The 23,820-nt window shown below is 42.0% G+C and overlaps 2 long non-coding RNA genes across 3 annotated transcripts in view; one reads left to right on the top strand and one right to left on the bottom strand.

Annotated features, from left to right (window-relative positions):
- LOC116443415 overlaps window positions 1-23,820 on the top strand; it is a 34,496-nt gene that overhangs the window by 6,587 nt on the left and 4,089 nt on the right. For both annotated transcript variants that reach the window (XR_004239875.1, XR_004239876.1), the window contains exons 2-4: window positions 7,403-7,512; window positions 10,366-10,508; window positions 16,283-16,547. This is a non-coding gene — a long non-coding RNA (uncharacterized LOC116443415). The remainder of the gene's footprint in view (window positions 1-7,402; window positions 7,513-10,365; window positions 10,509-16,282; window positions 16,548-23,820) is intronic.
- Window positions 661-7,787, bottom strand: LOC116443414. The gene is made up of 3 exons (XR_004239874.1): window positions 7,600-7,787; window positions 7,399-7,497; window positions 661-3,451 (listed from the first exon to the last, which is right to left on the bottom strand). It is a non-coding gene; the product is annotated as an uncharacterized LOC116443414 (long non-coding RNA).

The following is a 23,820-nucleotide window of genomic DNA, read 5'->3' as shown; positions in this document are numbered from 1 at the left end:
TTAGAAAAAGTTCTGTGACAGAAATGAAACCTACCGTCTTGACTTTCTCAGTGTCTACCAAGTTAGAAATATAACAAGTCCAGAATATTAGCTCTATGGTCCTGTAATTTCAAGAAATAAGAGATAAGGACAATATGCTTTTTTTTTTCAGTCAACTGAATTATTAATGAATAGTAATAATTTTAGAATGGTAGAAATTAGGAAGAGCTTTTAGCTACTGATAAGCACAAATGTCTATGGAAAGGAGTATTAACAATGTAGTGTGGGTGTATTTGAGACAGAAATGTGGAATAAGTCCTGAGCTGATGTTGTGCTGCTCAGCAGAGTTCTCTACCCCAGTGTGCTCAGTGCCTGTGTTCTCACAGCTAACAAAAACACTTTAAAAGCTGTTCATACTGGGAAGGAACGTGCATCTGTAAGTATCAGTCACTGGTGCACCCTGTCAGTCATATTCCTGGGGTTTGTCTTTGTTGAGCTGCAGTTCATGCAAGGCCAAAGATAGGAGGAAGAGGCTCTCCGTTCACCTTGCATTGCCAGAACTCAGGCTGATCTGATCCTTGTATTAAAAATAACATGTGGCTATCTCCAGCTTGTGCCTGCCATCCCTAGGGTCTGTTTTGGAAGGAGGACTTTGAGTGTGGCAGCAGGGCTGGAGCCAAAGCACGCTGTCAGTGTTTGCCATGGGAGCCATCTAAAGTCTGGCAAATGTTGGGGCTCTCAACAGCTGGAAGCACAAGCATGGCCATGGCAGCAACATCACTACAGCTAAGGAACAGGGGTCTGATAAACCTAACCTGTCGGGTTTTGACTACTACACTCGTGCACATTTTCTGAAGGCAGGCACTGATGGATGTATGTTAAGTAGGCCCTGTGGTGCATGCACTCCACAGTGTGCATTTGCCTGGCCAGTACCAGCCCACAATGGGTCACTGGGCACAGTAGTGTGTGTGGTGCAGAGTCAGTACCAGCCACTCAGCGCAGGTGGAAACGTGCCCATCTGAAATGAATTCCTTGACTTGAATGCACACACAGATAAATGACTCAGTTTTGCCTGTCTCTGGCAGAGGGGGATGACTGACCTGTGTTAGCTTTTAATATCCCTATATTATGTCTTACTTTTATTGTAGTTGAAACCCACAAATATCTGTTCACCCTTCCACTTCTCTCCCCAAATTTATGACTGTCCACCCATTGCCTGTAACCATCTTTACAGAAGAAGATTCTGTCTCAGGGGAGGTTTCTGTGCACTGTGAGGCATGTATGGGTTCTGATGAGTGTATGGGACTGCTTCTTGGCAGCTTTTGCTGGCCGGGACCACCAGCTGAGCCTGGTGGTGCTCCAGCCCTCCTGGGCACTTCAGGGGAAACCTGACTGACTGGTTCTGCCAACATTGCTGCTCTCTGGGAAAAAGCCCTTTTGACAAAAACATTGTTTATTGTTTTATTCACAAAATCATACCAATCTTGAAAGATATTCCATGAAAACATTTGGTTTTTAAATTAATAAATATATTTAAAGAAAACAAAAAAGAAATTTAAGTTTAAACTATTTCTATGTTGTTGCGGCTTCTCATATTCCAGCCAAATGTTAGACTTTGTATTGCTATTTCTATATTACTTATTGATATCAGAATTACTACTGCATAATTCAATATTCTATTATAATATAATAACTAAGTCCAAATATCTGAATAATTTACTGCTGACTTCAGTTGTTTAAAAATTATTATAATCAGCTGCTGTTTTACATGGAATAAAACAACCTACTTTACATAGCATAGTGTTTTCCAATACATAGAGAAAACATGAAAATTCTTTTAAAATTTGACTAACAAATTAATAATGGCTTATTTGCATTTTTTCTTTAAAATGTTGTTCAGCTATAATATGCATGAAACATTTAATATAGAAAATAAAATAAATTATTCCACTCTGAACTAACCAGAAATTATCCATAACGATTTTTTTAAAAGTCTTGCACATTAACAAATCATCTCCAAGTTATTAAACATATAAAAATTTCATTAGAAGGTTAAAAGGCATATATATATATATATGTGTGTGTACACGTGTGTTTGTGTGTGTGTGTTCTTTTCAGAAGGAATATTTCAATTTGATATAATTTTAAGTTTTTCTCAGACACTCCTAACAATGAACAGACTATTTTTAGGACTTTCTCTTCCAGGGGAACTTTGCAAATTATCCACAGTTACTCCAAGGCAGAGTAAACCCAGAGGTAAGGCCCCAGGGCTCCCTGTGATGCCAAGTTTTGGGGCTCTGAAGTGTGCCCATGTGTGACCCTGGATGCACAACTCATCATTAAGGGCTACAAACAGCATGTTTCTCTGGCAGTGGGGGTGTCCCCAGGACAGTGAGGAGCCTTGCAGGGAGAATCCTACTTGTGCCACATGGCTGGGGGCTCTGCACCTCAGCATGCTGTGGATGAGCCCTTGGGAGCTAAGCAGCAAAAGGCACAAACTGCTCTTGTAATGCCCTTGCTGCCATTCTTGCAGTCCATCAGTGGCCGAGGGACAGGTGGACAGAGGTGACACTGCCACCAAGAAGGCTCCTGGCCTCTCTTCCCAGGGCATCCCCAACTCACTGGAGCTGCTCCTGTGCAAAGCCCAGCTTGTGACAGCTGTGGGATTTCCAGTGTGTATTTGCCCCAAAGGTCTTTCCCAATGCCAAATAGGATCAGTGCCCAGAATTTATTTACTTGCATTTCAAGCTGAACACCACTATAAACAGCTAAATTAGAGAGGGAGGAGGGCTCAGAAGGCACACCCAAAGGATGGAGCTTTAAAGAAATTTGGCGAGACTCTAAGGTGTATTTTGATAATGAGCACAAAATGCAGATAAAAGCAAAATAAAAAGTGAATGCTGGACACCTACACTTGGCAGGAAAAACAGACCCAGCAAAAACACAAATGCAATTCACACCCGTCTTTGGAGTCTGTTCTCTTGAAAAGCCTACAGCTTATAAAAATTTTATTGAGTCATTTCTAGAAGGCAAGTTTTGAAATGCGATCCCTCTTCTTCAAAATTAAGCTGTTTAATATTTGATTAGAAAATAATACAGTGGCCAGCTTTGAGAATTTTGCTTCACTTACAGCCATAATTAAGGATAATATTATTCTGGCTATACACTGGACTTGTATACGCATGTGCAAGTGTGTGCTTGTTTGTATGTCTTCAACATAGAGGTAGAAGGGAACACACAACTTACAGCTTACAACTCATTAGGGGCACTATGTTTTGTGTACTAAACCCTTTGAAAATGTAAACAGAAACAACATTGGTCAGACCTAAGTAATATAACAAATGGAAAAGGAGAAACAAAGTTGGTCATGAAGTTGAGTTCAGAAGACTCCACAGAATGAGTCACTTCAGGAAAGGTTTGACGTGGTGCTGGGCCAAACTTCATGCTCTTCAACCCATCTGGGAAGGATGCTCTAGAAAACAGGCATGAAAAGCAAAGATAAATTATGTAGCAACCCTTTTTTTTAATATGGAAAAAAAAGAGAAAAATATCAGCAAGCTCACATTATTTGCAAGGTATTCAATGTTTTAAGGAGAAGCATGAACCCCAGAAAAATGAAAGATGAAGCCATCTTTTATCAAAACAAGTTTTCAGTTTCTGTGAAGCAACTAATCGATTAGTGATTTTGTGTGCTGGTGAAGAAGCATTCACAGTTTTGATATAAAATTATAAGAAACTCACGTTTGATGGTTTGAAACAGGCTGAGTTCTCATGACAAGATAATTCAAACAAAACGTATTGGGTACACCCCAGATCTAATCAAAAGGCCTCTAATTCAGGTGCGTTTTCTTCATCTAGTGTAGTTTCCTCTGTCATATAAATCTCATTCCTCTTTGGTAGTTATTAGAATCTAACAAAAAGGTGTATTGTGAAAAACCTCTAAAATCTGCAAGGGAATAAGAGCCATAGGCTCATTTGTGTGTGGTCCTGGGATGACAGCTTCTTTGTCCTGGCTCCTGTTTGCAAGTCACAAGCACCAGTTCTGCCCATGCAGAAACACAGAGCTTTTCTCAGGAGCATTTTCTTCTTATCACTCCAGTTTTTCTTCCTACCTCCTTTTTTCTCTACCTTCACACTGACTAAAACCCATGGGAAAGGCATGTCAGCATAAAAAAAAAGCTCCCACAACTGCAACGCTGACTCCAGTAGTGACCAGTTAGAGCTATGTAAGGAAGCATGCCAGCAATGTGAGAGGAGAGGGGTACAGCCTCCCCTCTGTAAACTCTGTCATCACCTCTCTGTCACCAGCAGCTTCAGCCAGTCTTGTTGGGTTTATTGTGACCTTGATGAACTTCCTTCTTCGACTTCATCTAAGTTCTTTCAACATTGACATCCTGTGGCAATTGCTCTGTGCTCAAAATTAAACTCAACAAGAAGACATGTTACACACATTTCTTCTTAGGTGAACAAGAGGAAGTGCTTGAATATTTTCCAGCTTCACAAGTAAATTAACAAAATCCCAAACTATAGGCTGTTTATCTCCCAAGCAACTTTTTCCAAGCAACAGGCAGAGAGGCGATTTGGAAGTAAAGTTTTCATGGAAAGTTGTAGGCATCCCTACCATAACAATATCATTGTCAGTGTACACTCTGCCATAGTCAGATGGATTTTTCTGAGTTTAAGCTCAGTATTCTACCTTAGATGACACAGGAGACTTTGTGTGCTCTGCCTCTTAACAGGAAGTTCTTAATACGCAGTTGCACAGTAGAGTGAAGTGCAGATCTTAACAGCTATTTATTAACCTGCTGACCACGGTGAACCCATTTGTATATTCCTTGTGATTATAAATTACACTGAAACTGAAAGGAGAAAAATAAAATTAGTAACATGTGAAAGCTTTGCAGAGATACGAAGGGCTAAAGGGCTTTCGAGGTCTAATTTATTTTGAGTAGTCTAAGTTGCTTTGAAAAAATCCTGAGCAAATGATTCGGCAGAGTTATCTGGGGAAACTGGGCACCAGACGAAGAGGTGTCTTGTTCAGTCTTTGTAATTTATCTTCTGCCTGTCTCTGCTCTTCACTAGACCCAGTCAAACAAATAAAAACGGACAGATGAAGATACTAACTTAAATGGCAGTTTAGAGAGACCATACAAGAAGACCAGAAGAGGGTTTGCCACAAGAATATGGCCTTGATGTTTTTCCCAAAGTGAGGCATCATGGTGGAGCAGGCACTCAAAGAGCCTCCTTTTTGCAAGCTTGAAATGCAAGTCGGGATGTTTCAGTTTTATCTAGGCTGCAACCCCATCCTTTACATACTCTCTAATCCAGAGAAAAGGTACCTTCAGTGTAAGGTAAAACATACCTTTAGCCAAAGTAACCACAGTTTTTGCACTACTGCTTTTACTTTTACCATCCTTTTCTCCCATTTAGCCACAGACTTTAGTGCCCCACTTCCACCGGGCCTAGGTCAGCAATGTTTCCTCCGTGGAGTTGAACTTACGGGGTGTCAGGACATCCCTTCCAGCCCTACATGACCTGGGAACTCTACCACCTTTTGCCCGAGGGAGTCAAGAGCTCTGTAACTGCAGGCAGGACCACATAAGTGAAGGGTTTTGGTCAAGCTGCACAAGAGTTTGCAAGGAAGTCTTCACAACCTATGGCCAAAGGACTTCTGCTAGATTTCATCTGTGTAATTTGGGATTTATAGAGATAGGCATGCTCTAAGGAAGAGCTAGCTCTATCAGATCATAGCAGAGGTAGAAAAGTTCAGCTGAAGCAAAGAGGGCTGCCTCTTTCATATACACTTTGACCAGATATTCCCTGGTAAGGTATCTTTTGTGGATCACTTTAACTAAACGGGCTGTCACACAGAAGCAGGCGTATTTTAATGCAGGCAGGTTCCTAGTGTTTATATAGAGACAAGTATGCCAGAGTGAGTAAGCCACTGGTCTAAATTCAGCTACAAGATTGGGTGAGTCGTCTGCAGGCAAGAGGTTAGTGCCAGCACAGTTCTTAGTAAAGACTGACTCTTAAAATATCATATCTGAATGTATGGTCTTCTCGAGCTACAAAAATCTGTCAGGCCCATTGCCAAGAGGAATTGAGTTGCACACACTGCAGCTTTGGTTCCTTGGTGCTCCAGCAGGATGATCTACACACATACATATTTCCAAATCCAGTACAGCCTTTTTATCTTTAAATGGCAGTGGGTGCCAAGGAATTTTCCCGCAGCAATTGTACACCCTCTGGATGAACATGCTGTATTCCATAGGGGTCAAACATCTAGGAGGAAAATTCTTGATTAATAAAAGCCATGGCTAGCTCTCCTATCTCTTCTGTACAGCAGCCTACAAAGGTGTTCCATCTAAGTGCTTGTTCTGCAAGAATCCAGATTCACTGCTCTCTATGTGTAAGTTATTTTTATGTGATTTGAAAACTAAACACCTGGTATCTTCTGCAGTCAGCTGAGGTACCTGACACAGCAGCAACATCTTCCTTGGGTCCCTCTGTGACAAGGAGACAGCAGACCCACTAGATGCTGATTAAGATCCTGTTTGCAAATATCATCCCACTTACTCAAGAAAAAATGTGTGAATGTGTGTTTCTGTGGGTGTGCAAAGAGGTGGATGTAAGTGTATTCACATCCTTACAGTTTTACAGGACAATTTGATCCTGTCTGAAAATGCAGGCTAAGGTATTTAAAAGCAGAGAGAGTAATCTGTGGAGAGAAATACAGTATCCTGCTAAAAATGTACTATGTCTGGTCTGGAAATACTTATGTTTAAAGTAGGCTATAAATGGATACTTAACCACTTTAGTGCTGTGAAGGGATGACCCTCACGTGGTCTTGGGACATGCTGCATGGTCTCCTTTAGCTGCCACTCCACTGAAAATAATGGGAGCGTGCATAACAGAGCCAGCCTGGGGCAAAGAATTGCCTCCAAGAACTACCAGACTGTCCTCTGTGTGATATAATGTGCTGGTGATTTCAAAACAATGTAATTCTGCTATCCTAGATGCAATAAATGCTATTTATGAATTCCAAATCAAAAGCACATGTGGACTAAGCCCCACATTTTAATACCTGGAATAATGCTGTTGTTGCTATACAAACCATAAATCATTTTTGTAAGAAAGAGGGAAATATATATCACTTAGTACATAAATCATTTTAGGGTAGTAATGTTGTATGACATAAAAAAAATTACCTAAAATAAACTTCTAACCAATAAAAGTGCAAAGTTTAGCTGTTTCAATTCATTATATTTCTTACTGGAAACTATTTGGACAATCCCTGCACATTTGTTTTGCCCTTGTGAGCATTACTAATTTTAGCATGAATGATCATTCATCTAAGAATTCATGCCTGAAATGAAATTATTCACCATTTGTTATTCTCTTCCAACAAATGTTTCTTACCCAGTCACAGGAGGGAAAGCACAGAGTGACTATGCAGCTCATCAGACAGCACAAATAGTCAGCAGTACCAAGAAGTATTGAGCCAGTTCTGGAGATGATCTGTATCAGTCCAAGGTAATATTAGATATAAATCCCTCTTCTTTCCTTTCATGCTACACCAGAGCAACAATCATTCCCAACTAAGGACAGTTCAGTTCTTACCAAGAGCGTTTCAGCTTCACTGCTGAGCTTACTGGAGCTGGTGGCAGGACAAGACATCCTGGTGGCAGGATAAGCCTCTCCCTCCCCAAATTGTGAGGAAGCAGAGCCTGAAGGAGGCACTTCAGGCTGTCCTTCCTGTGTTTCAGTGGCTCTGTACTTCCCTTGCCTGGTCACATGCCATTGGTGTTGGCTTGCATCTTACTTCCAAGATGAAAAGAAAAACAGGAATTTCAGGCACAGAAAAAGATGAAAACCAAATCAGGGCTTTTAATGAAGGTCCAGGTGGGCGTGATCAAGACTGAGTGTGCGCCAGGCTGTACTAAAACAGAGCACCACAGCCAGGTCTTCGTGTTCCCCGGCATTGCTCCAGCACTGTTTTCCATCAAGGAGTACCTGGGCTGTCACCTGTCTCCCTATTCTTTACAGTTCAGTAAATCTGACAGTGACAGTGTCCCATTACCATGAGAGAATTCAGAAATCTGGGTTCATAGCATCCTGTGTAATGTATTGTATTACCCATTAGCTTCAACACTACAAGAACAAGTGCAAAGCAGAGGTCAGCCTGCAGCCATCAGACAGGAGCAGTTGGGAAAATGTGTTTATAAAATCATCTCAAATCAGCTGAGCTCCGATTCCTAGAGCATTTGGTATGAAGGTCATTTTCTCTATCTGATATATTGAGCCTACCTTTTTTCCCCCAGAATAAAATAATCTGTCTGGACCCTCTTGAGCAAACTGTGCATGCATGTCTTCTACAGACCAGGACTAGTACAGAAAAAAAAAAAAAAAAAAAGGAGAAGAAAAAAAAAGCCAAATAAATTTGTAAAAATTTCACAGGGGAAAAAAAAGGCTCTGGATTCTAAAGTCCCTAATTTTGGAGAAAAGGTATGTTTGTGTGTTGAGTGAGAAATAAATAACAGGAGCAGTGAATTATTCAGGATTTAAGTGCAGTATTGGAATCATTGTTAATTCTGCTACCGCCCAAATAAACCACCTGCAATTAAAAGTCAGTGAAGAAAAGCAAGATACAGCTCATGCTGGGGTTGACACTGCAGCAGCCAAGTCCCCTGATCCTGGCTGGAGCCCCCCATGTCATGGAAATAATGATACACTCAAATAAATGTCCTTTGTGACTGTGCCTCACAATAAATTTCAACACGGCTAGTTCTGCTCCTACATTGAGTATCCCTGCACAGGACCTCCTGTGTTGTGCACCAGTGTCATGCTTTCCCTCTCCTTCTACCTCAACGCCATGAAGAGAGGGTCTGAAAAAAGGTCTCTCTTTTATATTAAGGTGAAGTGAATATCCCATGATTGGTCTTCAAGGCACTTTGCAAAGGTCAGAAAGCATCAAAAGACTGTGCTAATTAAATTTCTATAGCATAGGGCTTTGCTTTCTTAGAGTTCTCCTAGGCTTGTGAGCACGTCCTACTCCCACATGCTGACCAGTTCTGCTCAGCCAATTTCTCTGCTTGGTGCTTTCATCTTAGTTTTTTGGTTCATGGTTGACTTACACATACTTTGAATAATTTGTGGGCTAATCATTAGCCTTCCCTGCTAAAGGCGTATTTCTGCTAACTATCCCCTCTCCTTTTTTTCAGTACTATGTACTAATTACATCTCCTGCCAAAGGTGACCTGAGCTTTTGTGTCATTCCTTGGAGAGAGCAGTTCAGAGCACAGTGGATTACACAGCACCGCACACACTGCAGAGCATTTTCACCACCGCACTAGCGCTGTTCATCTGCATTTGTAAATTTGACATCAGTAAGATTTTCTCCATCTTTCAGTGTCTTACATAAGTAGACCTTAGTGGGAACCACCTCATTCTAAAACGAATCATTTGGAAAGAGCAACTCGTTAAAGAGAGCAGAGCATTCGCATTACTTTTGGTCCATCTTTACTGCTTCCAGAGGACAGTTTTCATGGCCAGATGGTCAGCTTTTCCAGCTGTTGAAATATTTTTGGAAGGACCATCATTCAGCATAAAACTGTGTGTCACTGGGGATAGACGCTGACCTCTGCAGGAAGAGGGTGGTTTGGCTCAAGGACTGTGAGATCTCTCATTGAACCTCATTACTCAATCTAATGATCCCGCTCAAGTCCAGGCATTACATTGGCATGCAGGACAACAGAATCAGAGCCTAGCAAGGCCTGGTATTTTGAACCCTGGCAAAACAGCAATTAATTTATGTGCTGATCATTACCATATCATTAATATCACCATTTCCTAACAAATTGGTTGTGATACCCTGGCTGGCATCAAGAAGCACCTTACACCACAGAGGCATTGCCAGACATCCTTCAATTTGAGCTGCATTGCCAAAACCCAGTCCAGCATGACAGTCTTCTCATCGCAGCTTGTGAATGGAGGGAAAGCCAATTCTGGGAGTTGTCTTTACTGCCTCAAAGCAGGCATTCAGCACCATGTGAAATCTCACCTACCCTCATATTGCTACCCCAGGAGCAGAGAGCGGCTCCTAGAAGTCTTGTGTCACATCTGCCAACCTCCTGCAGTGTTCTGGGTGCTAGAAAGTGCTTTGAATAGCACTAGGTACTAGTGTATGGGCAGCTGAACCTGCTTCTGGTGGGCAGCCAGCTGAACCAGGGTGGCTGTGTGCTAGTGGAAGGATTAAATATATGAGCAGAGGTTTCTAGTTTTGCTGCATAAACCCCAGTCCCCACACGGCAGAGGGTACACATCCTGAAGATCCTGTGTCAGAGTCACTGGTCCCATTGAGAAGTCACTGTACCCTGTGTATTCCAGACTCCTTCCTGCAGCCAAACCATCCATCTCTGCTAGGTGGAAAGACAGCCTGGACACGCAGTGCTCAGACAGGCTTCTACATACTCACACCCACAAGCAGGTTCCTTTACTTGGAGTTGAATCCCACTCCCAGTTTACCAGAGGTGAGTTCTATTAAGTGTTTCCAAACCTTAATGCCTTTGATCTGCTTCTCAGATTGAGCCAAATTAGCATGGGACACAAGAGACTCTGCGAGGAGCTGTGCCTTTAGCCGTCTAGTTAGCCATTTAGTTAGCCATTGTTAAACATATCAGTACATAACTAAAAATTGCAACCTTATGGGGGCAATGTACAAAATGTCACCTGCCTGATTATAAAATCATTAGCTTTTTTATTATTCTTTGTCATCTTTGTTTTTTCTCTGGAAATAATAGGCATTTTCCAGTTAGAAGCAATCACAAACTAGATTTAGACTGAAACAGGTAATTGATTAAAATCGTAACTGTTTTTAACTATTCTTTCATTCCACTGTAATACAAAACTGAAGAAAAGCATCTAGCCCAACTAGATTAAGCTTCCACAATCAGCATGAAATGGCCTTAGTGGATGCTGACACCAAAAAACCTGATTCCAGCCCCTTGTGCCCACTCCTGCAGCAGTGTCCCTTTAGCTGTGGGATGAGTTGACTCAGAAAATTATGATTTGAAAAGGAGTTTTGCTGTGTTTTATACCTGGTTAGTTTTCAAACAGATGTGGCTCAGCCAGGCATTTCACAGAACTTAATTCTGGCACATGAAAGACATGGGAACAAGTGAATAAAAATTAAGTCTATTATGAAACCTCAGTCTGGAAAAGTATCTAAAAAATTTTGAATTTATGGTCTGGGCAAATGAATGCATCTCTCAAAACTTGGACTAGGTAGAAACTATTAATAGCTTAAATGCTAAAGCCTTTGTTTTCTCTGCAAAGCAGCAGTGACTGATTAGCAATCACTCTTGCGTGCTGATCTTGCAAGCCTAACAGTCTTTTTCCCACTGCTGAGTGAGTCCCAGATGGTTCATAGAGCTATTTGTCCTACATACTTCTAAGGATCCATTATCTGGATAGCTGACTCGTGCAGCAAAAGATTTTCCAACCCAGAATATTTCCTCTCAGTGCTCTGTGCTACAGTTTTCAGGCATGCACGCAATATTTAAATTTATATATTTATTATTTATTATGGAGTCATTCCTTTGAAAAAGACTCCACTGCAAAAAGAAAAAAGAGCACATTTAATGCTGCAATCAGAACATAGTGAGGATTTGAGGATCGAGATCATTCCATTGCCACAGGGCCAGAAATTTTGCAGCTGAGATTGTCATAAACCAAGCACCTGCCTAGTTTATTTCTGAATGTTCATGTCACTGATGCTAATCTTGCAGATCTAAAAAGCAGGCTGCAGGCCTGATGAAAAAATGCAGGAGTGTCTGATGGTTTGCAGGGCAGGGAGAAATTGCAGGAAAAGCTTATGCTTGGGCTGAGGAAAAAGTAGAGCTTTTTTATTTTGCAAGCAGTCCAGCAGTTTATATAGTTGATAGCCTTGTCTTACAGATGTTTTTTTGGAAAGACCAGTGGAGTGGTAGGATGAGTTTTGCTAAGACAGGAGCAACTGCCCTCTTTAAGAAATGCTCCTGTGAAGTCACAAGCTGCTAGTTTTATCTCCCAACACAGTGGTGGGTAGAACCTGTAACTGCACAGCAGGATGGCAGCAAGGCCAGAAATGTCCTCCTACAGCAAGTCAGCTCACCTCACCCCACATCTCCTCACTTCATTTCCCCTAAGCTAGCAAGTAGGCTGAACTACCCTGCACTGGGCAGTGTTTCCTTGCAGAGCTCTCTGCACTCCCTGTGTGCAAAGACCATCAAGGCAGGTGAACAAGGCAGGTGACCATCAGCTGCCTACACAGCTCCCCTCCAAGGGCTCCCCATTCTCAAAATACATCTTAGATTTGATTTTCTCATGCGGTTCATGGGGAATTTGAAACTGGGAGGGATCTGTAAAGGAAGAATAGCACATATGACCTGATTGCTTTTCACCCAAGGTTATGTTACGTGGGTGGGTTACGTGGTGCCCAGCCAGAGCACCTCTGCCTGCCAGCACAGGACTGGATGTCCCCCTTGGCGTGACACAGAGCCTCACAGGGAACAGCCCCAATATGCACTAACAGCAGCTTTACTTGTCTGCAACTGGCTCAGACATTTGACCTGGCTGGAGAAGGGCGCAGATGTGGCTGTAAACAACACATCCATGGAATGCAGAATCTGTGGCGAAAGCATCGTATTTTTGCCCAACACATGGAGAGCACCTATAGGAAAGCATATGTGTTATAGTAGCATAAAATGTAGTAAACAACCTCCATATAGGATAAATAAACAAGGTGGCATTGCTGACATTAGGCCTGGTTGCTGGGTTGCCCTACTCCTTGCAGAACTGTTTTCACCTTAGCAAAGGGGGCTTAGACATCATTTGGAAATGTAACACAGTCAGGTTTCACTGCCTCAATCACAGGGACCTCCATCACCCCATGCAAATGTTTAGAAAGAGGCACCATGCCCCTTCTTCATGTGTGTAAGTCACAGGCCCAGCCAATATAAGAACATTATAAGGAAAAGATGCCACTGAAACAGGTGCAGCAACTGCTTAAAAATGGATTTTTCTTCTCCTTTGCTGAGCATATTCACTGTTTGCTGAACTTTATACTGGCTCTCAGAGTCAATATATAAAACTGGCAGGTTTTCTGGCTTGTCACGCCTTGGAATTATACAGAAATCCTGAACTCCCTCTCCAATCCATTTAAACCCCCTACTAGCACAGTACTTCTGCCTAGACTGGCTTGGGGATTTTTAGAAAAAAGATACCAAAACACAAAAGCAACAATAAAAATTTGCTTTGCCATGGCTCCAACAGTTTCACAGTCACTTGGCACCTGCCTTCATTAATCAGCTAACAATCCAGCCAAGACAAGTTTCTTTAAAATACCCTTTTATTACTTCATCAGGTACTAGATTTTTGCCATTGCAGACTCAAAACAAGCCTATGCTTCCTGGAACAGCTTGGATTCCATCCTCTCTTGTACTTCCAAAACAGAGACTTGTTTTAAAAAACACTGTGCTGGTTCAGACTGCAGCACCTGGGCAAGCATATAGAGAAGAAAAGGTGAGAAGTAGCTGAGCTGAGGGTAGAAGAAGGATACAATCTAGCTCCTGAAGTGGAAGGAAGTCAGCATGTCCAGAAATCCTAGGCTAAGAGGAGGGAGTTGTCCTTCAGAAAATACTTTAGTGATAGAGTTGGTGTGCACAAAACACATCTGGAGTGAGATGTGCTTTGGCCAACAAGGCATGGACAGAATCCCAGACCATCATGTGCTTTCTGCAATCAGCACAAGAACTGGATTAGGAGCAGTACCGAGCCCCTTTGTGACACACTCAGATGGTTCACCGGGACCGGGTCCTGCTGGAGGAGGTCTACAGCCACCCAAAATCAATCTCTTTTATCGACCTCCTCATGCAGTGCTTGGGGCCTACTGAAAAAAGACTAGCTCTGCACATTCAAGAAGACCAGTCCAGGTCTATTGTTTGCAGGGAGTTAATTTCCCTTGATTATTCCTTTGATTTGAATTTTAAATGCCCTGGTAAGAACCTGCCTGTGGGGCACAATGGAGTCAACATCAACCCTAGTTAACTTCAGGACATTTTTGGCCTTGCTGCTGCAGAGGAGGCTACTATCAATAGCTTAGCTTGAGGTGGCAGTGTGCTTTTGACATGTGCAGATTTTTCTTTTTTCAATATTTTTTCTTTCCTTGGTTGAAGACCGGAACACTAAAGTATCTACATTTGGTCATCGTCATGTGAGGTGGGTACGTATGGTCCCCATAATGGAGATCTTATCAGTGCAGTCAGCCTGGCCATGACATTAAGAGTCTAGTTCTTGCCAAACCAAATTATTTCCTAGAATCTTTTGACTGTATTGAGAAGTTAAATAACCTTGGACATGGCCAGGCTGCTCACAGTGCTGAGTGCCAAACTGGATGCTTCAGGATGTTATTCCAAGTCTCAATGTGCTGTACTGGGAGGTCCTGTGTTGCATCTGCCACCTCCTTGTAGATGTCTCCGATTTCCTGTAGCATCTCAGGCAACATGAGAAGTCTCTGTGGAGGCAATTGAATCACCCTTTTGAGCTCAGGTGTTGACATCTCTGTGCAAGCACTTCAGCGTAGGTACTCCAGTCCTGAGCTGAATCTTACATAAGGCAGCTGTGTGGCAGATAACACAGCCAGTCATCACAAGAAGGCTTTGCTGCACCTCCCCATACTTGTGTGTGGTGGGAGAGCCACCCCCCACAGCACTACACTCAGCATTTTTGTTCCTGCATCCATTCTGCTCAGTAGGGAAGTTCTCCCTCTTTTGTTCTGTGCAAGAATCTTGCCCATGGAGTTCTGGGCCTTTCTGCTGGTCCAGGTGAGTGGAGTTTGTTGTAGAGCACCCCAGACTAGCCTTGCATACTAGGCTGATTTGGTCTTTAGTGGTGTTCATATTGATGATGCTATTAAGTGTTGTGACCTTTGGTAGGAAATGGAAATGTTTCTCCTGTAGTTGACAATCGTCTCACTGCTGATACCGCAACTCTATGCTTTGACTGTTTTACCAAAAACGCTTGGGCCCCTACCACACTCCCCCGGTCCCCTCCCTTCCTCCTGCAGCTCTGCAGGAGTTGTGCTGACAGCATTTTCTGAAAATGTCTACACCCAGCATCCCCCCAAAAGGGGAATTTCCCAAGACAAAGAAGAAACCACAGTAGGAGGATCTGCTCAGGGCTGGTCAGAAGAAAGCAGGTATAATTCTTGGGATCTCCTCTCATTCTACTTATTCACACTGTTTCATTCAATGAAATGTTAGGAAAAAGTGTTGCAGCCAGAATATTTTAGAAGAAAAATAAATGGTCAAGAATATAAGGAAATGGCCAACTTAGAGTAAGGAACCTGTTGAATTATTGCATTCCTGAAAGATTTCAGCTAAATGCTAGGTAAAACTCCAGCACCAGAGAGTGGGTGTAAACATGAAAGGCACTGGTGAGTTTGAGTCAAGTTACCTTCTTTTTTATCCATTTATAAAAGTGATGGATCAATGGACAACCATCAAATCTCCAGGTTTTTGCCAACCACCATGCAGCCTCACCGTGATACCTCTTTTTTCCCTGACAATCTTATTAAAAGTCTCATGTAAACATGCTTCCAAGGATGTGCTGCCAGCGCCTCCTGTAGTTTCTCAGGCAATAAGTGGACTGTGGCTCATGAGCCAGCAGTGCCAGCAAGCTCAGTCCCTGCAGATGGCTGAAGTGAGGAGGTCTCAGCACCCGCAAACCACTGGTACAAGTAACCCACAGTGCCTGTACAGGAGGTGAGCACTGGGAAGAGTGAAGCTGTGGGGCAGTGTCACTCCTCCCTCTGCACTGCTGAGCCAGGCAGGGCCTGGTGGCACACCAAAATGTCCAGGCAGATGTTGCACCCATGTGAGTCATGGCACCTGGCACTTGTACCCTCTGCATGAAGCAGCACAGGCAGGAATGCCTCCTCCACTGTCACACACAAATACCCTGCATTAACAGCACCTTCTTCTATTTTATTTCATCACAGTGCTTCTCAGAGTATTTTCTGTTTGGTTTTGTTTTAATTGATTTAAAATGCAGAAAAGGGAAAGTAAAGTAGATTTTTGATCAGCAACAGTCCAGATGAAGCAAGTTTTCAAAAAAAAAATCCATTTAAATAACCAAGCTGTGGCTTGCTGTTCAGAATGAAACCAAATATATAAAATATATAATTACTGTCATATGTAACTGGTTTTTGTAACTTGAATAAAATCAAAGACAAAATAAAATGCTTACTTGCATTGTTTTTTTCCAGTTGACTGCCCAGAAGCCTGTAGTGCTTGAAGAGGATGTAAACACAAGAGCTGGATGGGAACTTTTCAATTAAATGTTTTGCACCAGAAAATGCTGTTTCATTGAAACCAAAACTATTCAAGGAAATATAACAGTAGTTGAAACTTTTGTTAGCAACATCTTGGGGTTCAGAGTTACATTTCTGATCAAATGGAGAAAGAGACAAACAGACTGATAATCTCAATGCACAGGACTGAGCATTACCTGAGTTTGATTCCTCTCACCAGGTGAGTAAATACATCACTGCCTTAACAAACAGTTTCTCTCTTTTCCCTGATTCTTTTTTTCTAAAAAATTTCAACAGCCTTTTAATCATCAGTGTAACTAAAATAACTGCTAACATCTCAAAACATTTTGCAAGCTAAAATTCTTATTTCCAGCTAGTCCAACTAAGAGCCAAATGTATGAGTGTTCTTGGGACACCTGTTCAACTCCCACTCCAGAAAGCTTCAAGCCTATGAGAGATTAGAACAAAAGTATGCACTGAAGAAATTACCACAGAGAACACCAATATAGGTTCTTGAAACAGGTCTCTGTGACTCAGAGTGGCTAAACATTGTCATCCTTTGTTTTTGGAAATGTCCAAAACTGACCTTCGTCAAGTAGTTACCCAGTGGTGGTTTTGGGCAGATAATCTAAAGTAATCTCTTCAGGGCATTCAAGTATGAGATATACCACACTTGGGATTCAGAAAGTATCCAGTGTAGTGCACGAGTTGTTAGCAAGCAAACTCAAGGGGATCTTCCTGATCCTAGGAAGAAAGCACCACTGATGGGTGGTATTGAACACCCAGTCACCAGAGCCTGGCGCCCTTAGCACTGAAAGGCATCCCACCACCCATGAAAAGCCATGCCACCACAACCATGCTCATTTTAAAAGAGTTTGGGGATACACTTGACTGTGCATCTTCCCTCATTAGCTTTGTAGGTTGTGTTCTCTCTTCCTAAATAAATAAAATGAGAAAGCATGCACAACAAAAGCAGAAGGTTTAAGATACCAAAAAAAAACTTCTATAATACTTAAGCCAGTTACTTGTAGATTCATGATCTGACAAATCTCTTTTCCCAGGCTGGGAATCCTGACTTAGGAAGTACTGTGACTAGGGTGATATGGATTTTGAAGACCACTGGTGAATAAGTCTGACTCTTACAAACATAGTGATGTTTTCAGAAAATACAACAGCTTTACCTATTATCAAAACAACAGAGCTTTGTTAAGTTTTAGCCAAATTTCTCAGTTTACATTTGCAAGGAAGTTGCATCTTCTGCAGCTGAGAAACTGTGACCCAACACTCCTGTATTGCCTTTGGTCAGCTCTTGCATAAGGAGAGCCGAATGGCACATCTCTGCAGAACCCAGGTCATGGAGGATCTACCAACAGGAAATTAACCATCAGTTTAATGCAAGCCCCTTGTGGCTTGTCAGTGGAGGTAGGCAGGTAGAATATGATTGGTGATCACAATGGCTGATGATAGACTGGGGAGACCCAACATTGACACCCGGCCGTTATCCATCATAGCTCTGACTGCTGCCTTCTGATTACTAGGGGGCTGAATTATTGAGCAGATCTAATTCATGGCAAGCTGCCACTTGTGTTCCTGGGAAGGGCGAATATAATGAGAAACAAATGCCTTGGCTACAATTTTGTACTGTCTCCAAGTCTCTCCCATTGTGCTTCCCTGCTGGGTAAGAAAAGGCAGAGGGGAGATTTAGCTGCATGGCGAATGGCTTTGCATGGCAGTGACAGGTATTCAGAGGCAGTAAGACTTCCTGTCATCAAAGAACCAGCACCAAAAAAATGTTAAGCATGTGGAAAGGCAGCACCTTTGAAAAGGAGAAGGTGCACTTAAAAATTTGGCAGGATCAAACCCTCTATTATAGTCCTCTCTTTACGTTCCAAAACCCTCAGACAATGAATGTGAACTTCTGGGACTATAACTAAATGTAAAATCATCTGCAAAAGCATGCTTCAGTCATATAATTTATTTGCATGTGCATCAGTGTAGAAAGTGGCACACGGCCCATCTATGTTCATAGTCCAACTTCTCTGCCACAGAGAGCCAGGATCTATGATTTTCAGTCCAAAGGTGTTCCTGACACTTCAACACTCATTTTCACTACAAAATCAAAAAAAAAGTTCAGGCTTTCAAGGTGTCCCCCATAGAAGATCATGGTTGGACAGCAACAGAAGGTGGAGGAGGCAATGCTGCTGTCAGGAAATGCAGCTGCCTGTGGGATGTGAAGCAGCACTTGCCTCCAGCTCCAAGCCACATGTCAGGCACTGCCACAATGGCAGGGACTCTGAGGAGGATGGAACTGCAAATTCAGTGCCAGGGAGGAAAGCACAGCCATGCTGTACCATCCCACAGCCTGACTCCTGCCTTTGGGGTCTTTTCCAGTTAAATGAATCAAGCATGATCAGGAGTCAATGTGATCAAATAAGTGATTCATATTCACCTGATCTTTTAAGAGAGGGTGAACTAAAACTCTCTTTATCAAATTTGTGTAAGTTAAGTACCAATGGGGTAATACTGTCTCTGAGTCAGCACGGAAAGAAATATTTATCTCTATTATTTCTTGCTATAAAATGGACTCCATTCTGGTTCCTTTTTATGAAAAGTGCCTATAAATTTGCTTTGCATAAAGAAGGAAGCAATAGCAAAACCAGCTACAGACTATGAAGTAATACTTTTATATCAAAAATAGATTCTAGTGAAAAATCCCCTTTCCTTCTCTTCAGAGATGTTTCCAATTATCTTCAAAAATGAGATTCCTAAATGGTGCAAACTCTGCCCTCAACAATGGCAATACAGTGCAATTAAAGTCATTGAGATTACACATGTTTGAATGATGGCAGAATACAGCCCTACATGTTTATTGCATTTGTCAAACACATTCCAAAGGATAAAAAAGTGTATAAATAAATGCAACCTCTGTAAGTATAGGTATTTTTACTGTATGGTTGTATATGGTTTTAAATAAGTTCATACAAAAGTGGATTTCTGGCTTTTTCCTTCAAGTGGCCTTTCACACTTCATAAATTTGCCTGTCCAGGCCTTATGTCCCAGGCCTCAACCTGTAACATCAGTAAAATACATGAAGAAAACTCCTGTGAAATTTCAGTGATACAACTGTCACATTAACTGTGTATGCATTTTTATTTTGGGAAGAAAATCTTATTGTATTTTGATTAATTGTCTTTGACAGACTAACCTAGGAGCATGAATAGATTCTATTATAGACTATTAACTCCCTAACAGTGCTGGGGTTGGGAGTGTTTCCAGGAGGCAGGTCTCCTTTTGATCCTACCAGACCTTAATGATACTGTTTGTATTAACCTTAGCAGTGGCATTTTTAAAAATTCAATATTAATTGAATACTCATTTCTTCATTATTTCCTATACACACTATATACATTCTTTCCTATATGTGCTTTTCCATGAGAACCATGACTCATGCCAACAAATATCTTCACCTTGTAAGCTGCAAAATACATTCTACCACCCATTTAATTTATGGCAGCAATTTGGAAGTCTGCTGAGCTGGACACAGCTAGATGTCAATGGATACATTGTTGTTAAATATGAGCAACATGTCCCAGTAATATCAAATTAATTTTTGAGACAAAATGCATGCAAATTGCTATCACCTGTAATAAAGAAATGAAAGGAAATGGTGCTCTATATATTTGCAGAAGTTCATTTCTGTGGTTCTTTTATACATATTAATTGATTATTCCTAATTTTATTAAGTGATTGAAGCAGAGATGGCACAAATGGACTATTGAATGTACCAGGGCTGAAGCCTTTGGCTTGGAGTTGACCAGAGGGGTAGGATAACCCTGATAACAACTCCATTTAGCAGAAACGCCTTCAAGGTGATAAGGCAGATTGTTGAAGTCGAAGGTGTCGTTTTGTAAGGCTGCTAACTCACACGAAAACCACAAACTGTCAGGTCTGTGCCAGGCTTCACCTTGAATAATCCCATGTGAAGGCTGGATCTCTGCAAAGTGCTGGCTGGGGTTTTCTAACACACTCTCCCAGCAGGGGAATACAGAGATTGCGACATCTAGGAAAGAGAGAGTTTCTGCGGACTGGTCTGACAAAAAATGAACATCACTTTAATTAGAATTTTCTATAGGAAACACTGCCTTTTGATGAAAAGCTCCATTCAAAATGTTAAAAAGCTATTTGTTTTTTTAGCAGCTGGTAACTACTCTCCCTCACCAAAAACTGCTGGAAATTTGGGGACTTTCTAGCATCACTGTTTCAAGGAAAAACAGCAATGTTCAAAGAAAAGATGTATTTTTTGGAAGATTTCATTTAAATAAAGTTCCAGTTTATCTTCAAAAAACAATGCTTTTGCGGGAAATATTTTGGTCTGCCCTTTGCAAAGAATAAATCTCACTGGAAGTTGTCAGAGTAAATCCCCCCAAGTCATTTACAGCAAACCCCTACAAAATATTTTTAAGAACTGGAAACCCCATAGACATCACTCCAAGTCAGTCTCTAAATATTTGTAAGGTTTTCTGTGTGTCATTCTTTTGAAAGCCCTACCAAGAGCACCACAAAATTTTGATAAGGGCTGCACATCTGACAGTCCAAAACATAAAACAGTACCTTGAAACCTGCATGGGTACCAGAGTGGAGATGGGCTCTGTGGGATGCAGTTTTCTTCAATACTGGCTGTAGGAGAGTGGGTGGTCTGCAAGACAGGTGTTGCTTTTTAATTTACCGAAATCCATAGCACAAACTCAGAGGAGAGGTATGTTTTCCTTTGAGAGCTACCGTGTCCAGTTACTGTAAATCACTGGTTTTCCAGCTACAGTCCCCAAAATTTGCCTGAACGCAGTATCCTCTGGGCACACTAAACACAGCCTTATCTGAAATTAAAATGCTGCATATTATGCAGACACTGACTTCATGGCACCCTGTCCTGCAGCACTGGGATGACCATGAGAAGAACAGTCTGAGTGCCTTAGGTGTTCAGACTCATGGACTTCCATGTCCAGTTCATCCTGTTCACATGCAAAATGTGGGTTTGTCCCCATCATTTGGGCTGCCTAGCCCACAGGCAGTTTGCAGATATTTGCATTCACCCTAGATTTTACCCAAATCTGGGCCAGTGTGTGCTTCAGCAGTCTGCCCTGAGTGCTGGCCTCTCGCTTAGCCTCGGCAGCTCTGGGCAGACATGTTTGAGAAGGTGTGAAATGGTTTAGGATAAAGACAACGACAAGAAAACCCAGCTCATTCCCTCTGGCTGCTTGAGATAAACACAATGGTTGCTTAAGATGTGCCAGCATTGCAGTCTGCAGACAGAGAAGACTTTGTTTATGGAATTAATAATGAAAGGCTATTTATCATTGCAATTATTTATTGACTAAACATAAATTGACCATCTCTATAGGCTAATCTTCAGCTCCTCAGATCAGAGATGTGTGTAACTTGCACTGCCTAAGGGTCATTTGGGTGCATTTTGCCTAGCATGTCCCTCCCTGGCTCTTCATTCCTGACGTCCCCTTGTTTTGAAAGGAGCTATTTTCCTCCTAATCTGTATCCAACGGTCGATCATGATCTTCTCACTCAAAGCCTGGCTGCATTTGCATGTAAGCTGTATAAGCAACACACTCCCATGCTCCCCATTCAGGAGTGTGCACAGAGCCTTTCCTGGTCCCTACACTAATCTCTTATGGAGAAATGAGGTTTATTTCCACTGGGCATCAGGTCTGGTGACAATTTTGAGCTCAGAGAAGTACAGAGCGGACACATAGGGGATAAATAACAGCCTGCGATGAGCCCAGGAATGAAGGATGGAGCTCTTTGCCCAGAGCCTCAAGCCCTATCTTTCGGCATCTTGCAGCACACAGAACTCACAACATTCCACCAGGAGCAATTTAAGTCATGAAAAAAAGGCACAGAACAAAATGCTGATGTAGTTTGTTGAAATTCAGGGAAGCCTCAATTACAGAGTGCTGTATTTTTGTCATCATTGTAATTTTAAAATTAAAGACTGTTTTCCACCATTAAGCATGTCAGGCATAGTTCCTGCTCTATTCCTAAATTCACTTTCCTAGGGAAACAAAGCTTACATCCATCCCATTGTTCAGTTTCTCATTTTTGGTCTCAGAGTAATTTTAGCACTCATGGTCAATTTCATCCAGATTTGAAGGGAGGGCAGGACCTTTGTGAAACACAGGGGCTTGGAAGAGAAGAGAAACACTATTAGGCCCCACTAAAGAGGAGCTGGGTATCAGGGAGAGCCATGCTGGCCTCCAGACTTCATTAGTAGTGCTGCTGGTGTGAAATGGCTCAGGGTATTTCTTATACCATATCCAGCTTGCTTGGCAGGTACCTCACAGCCTGGCAAGCATTTCAGTCTTCTCCCAGTCCAGCACTGCAATGTGAGCAATCATAAAGGTGGCCTGGGTAGAAGGGGAAAATTACTGAAGAGAAGAAATCATCTGCTGAAAAGGACTGACAGAGAAAGGACAGCCAGCCTGGGACTGCTGATGAATGGGATCCCCTCGAGGATGGGGCTTGTAGACTAGAAGCATCCTTGAAAAGTGCAGCCAGGGTACCTAGAAACTGAAGACATCCTGAAATATTGCAAATAAGCAGAAAAATGAGGGAGTGTAAGAGCAACTTATCATCTGAGAAAAACAGTCTGGGAAAAAACCAGTGGAAAACAGTCTGGGAAAATAAAGTTGCTCTGAAAGAATGGAACACATCATAATATATTTGTTGTTACAGGTGAAACCAGACATTAACATCATCTATTGACTGCTTGAGGTAGGATGCCCTACGCCCTCTTATGTCCATATGTGATAAAAAAAATGTGTTTATTTTATCCAAAACTGAGCTCCTGTCTCACTCAGAGCTTTCCAATTGAATCCCACACAAACTTTCTGCAGGATCTTGGGTTGTCATCTCAGAAGTCTTGCTGAGCCCTGGCTGACCCCAGGAAGCCAGTGTCTCTGTTATCCTTTCAGTTCAGTCTGTCATCCCCTCTTTTGGGGATGGCCGGGTGTGTAGTCCCCACCTCAGATTGGTTGGTCCCTCCCCTTTTGTGATTTCCTTCTGAAATCTAATTTGCTTTCTTATTGACATTGTATATACTCATTGTTTTGCTAGTGACAAGTGGTGGTAATAGGTAAGAATACATGACTACTTGGTTGTGCTTGCTATTGATTGTACTACAATACTAATTGGTGCTATCACTGATTGCCACCATACTATTGATTGAGACTGTAATTGATTGATGCTAGTAATACATAATAGCTTGAGACATATATATATATATATTCATTCATATTTGCTTTTATTAGTCATAGGTATATTTGCTGGTGGTAAATCTTGTGGTATTTGTGGTCATCTGTAACTAAGCAGAGAGATTGACAGGAAAAGGCCTCCATGTCCTCGAGTACTGTGAAATCCTATGACCCCATGGTCATGATCTCTTCACTAACCCATAGGTCATGACACCCCTCAGGACCCCATGTTCT

Source organism: Corvus moneduloides, chromosome 4, assembly GCF_009650955.1.
Source record: "Corvus moneduloides isolate bCorMon1 chromosome 4, bCorMon1.pri, whole genome shotgun sequence".
Taxonomy (NCBI): Eukaryota; Metazoa; Chordata; class Aves; order Passeriformes; family Corvidae; genus Corvus; species Corvus moneduloides.
This window is presented reverse-complemented; position numbering and strand designations above follow the sequence as displayed.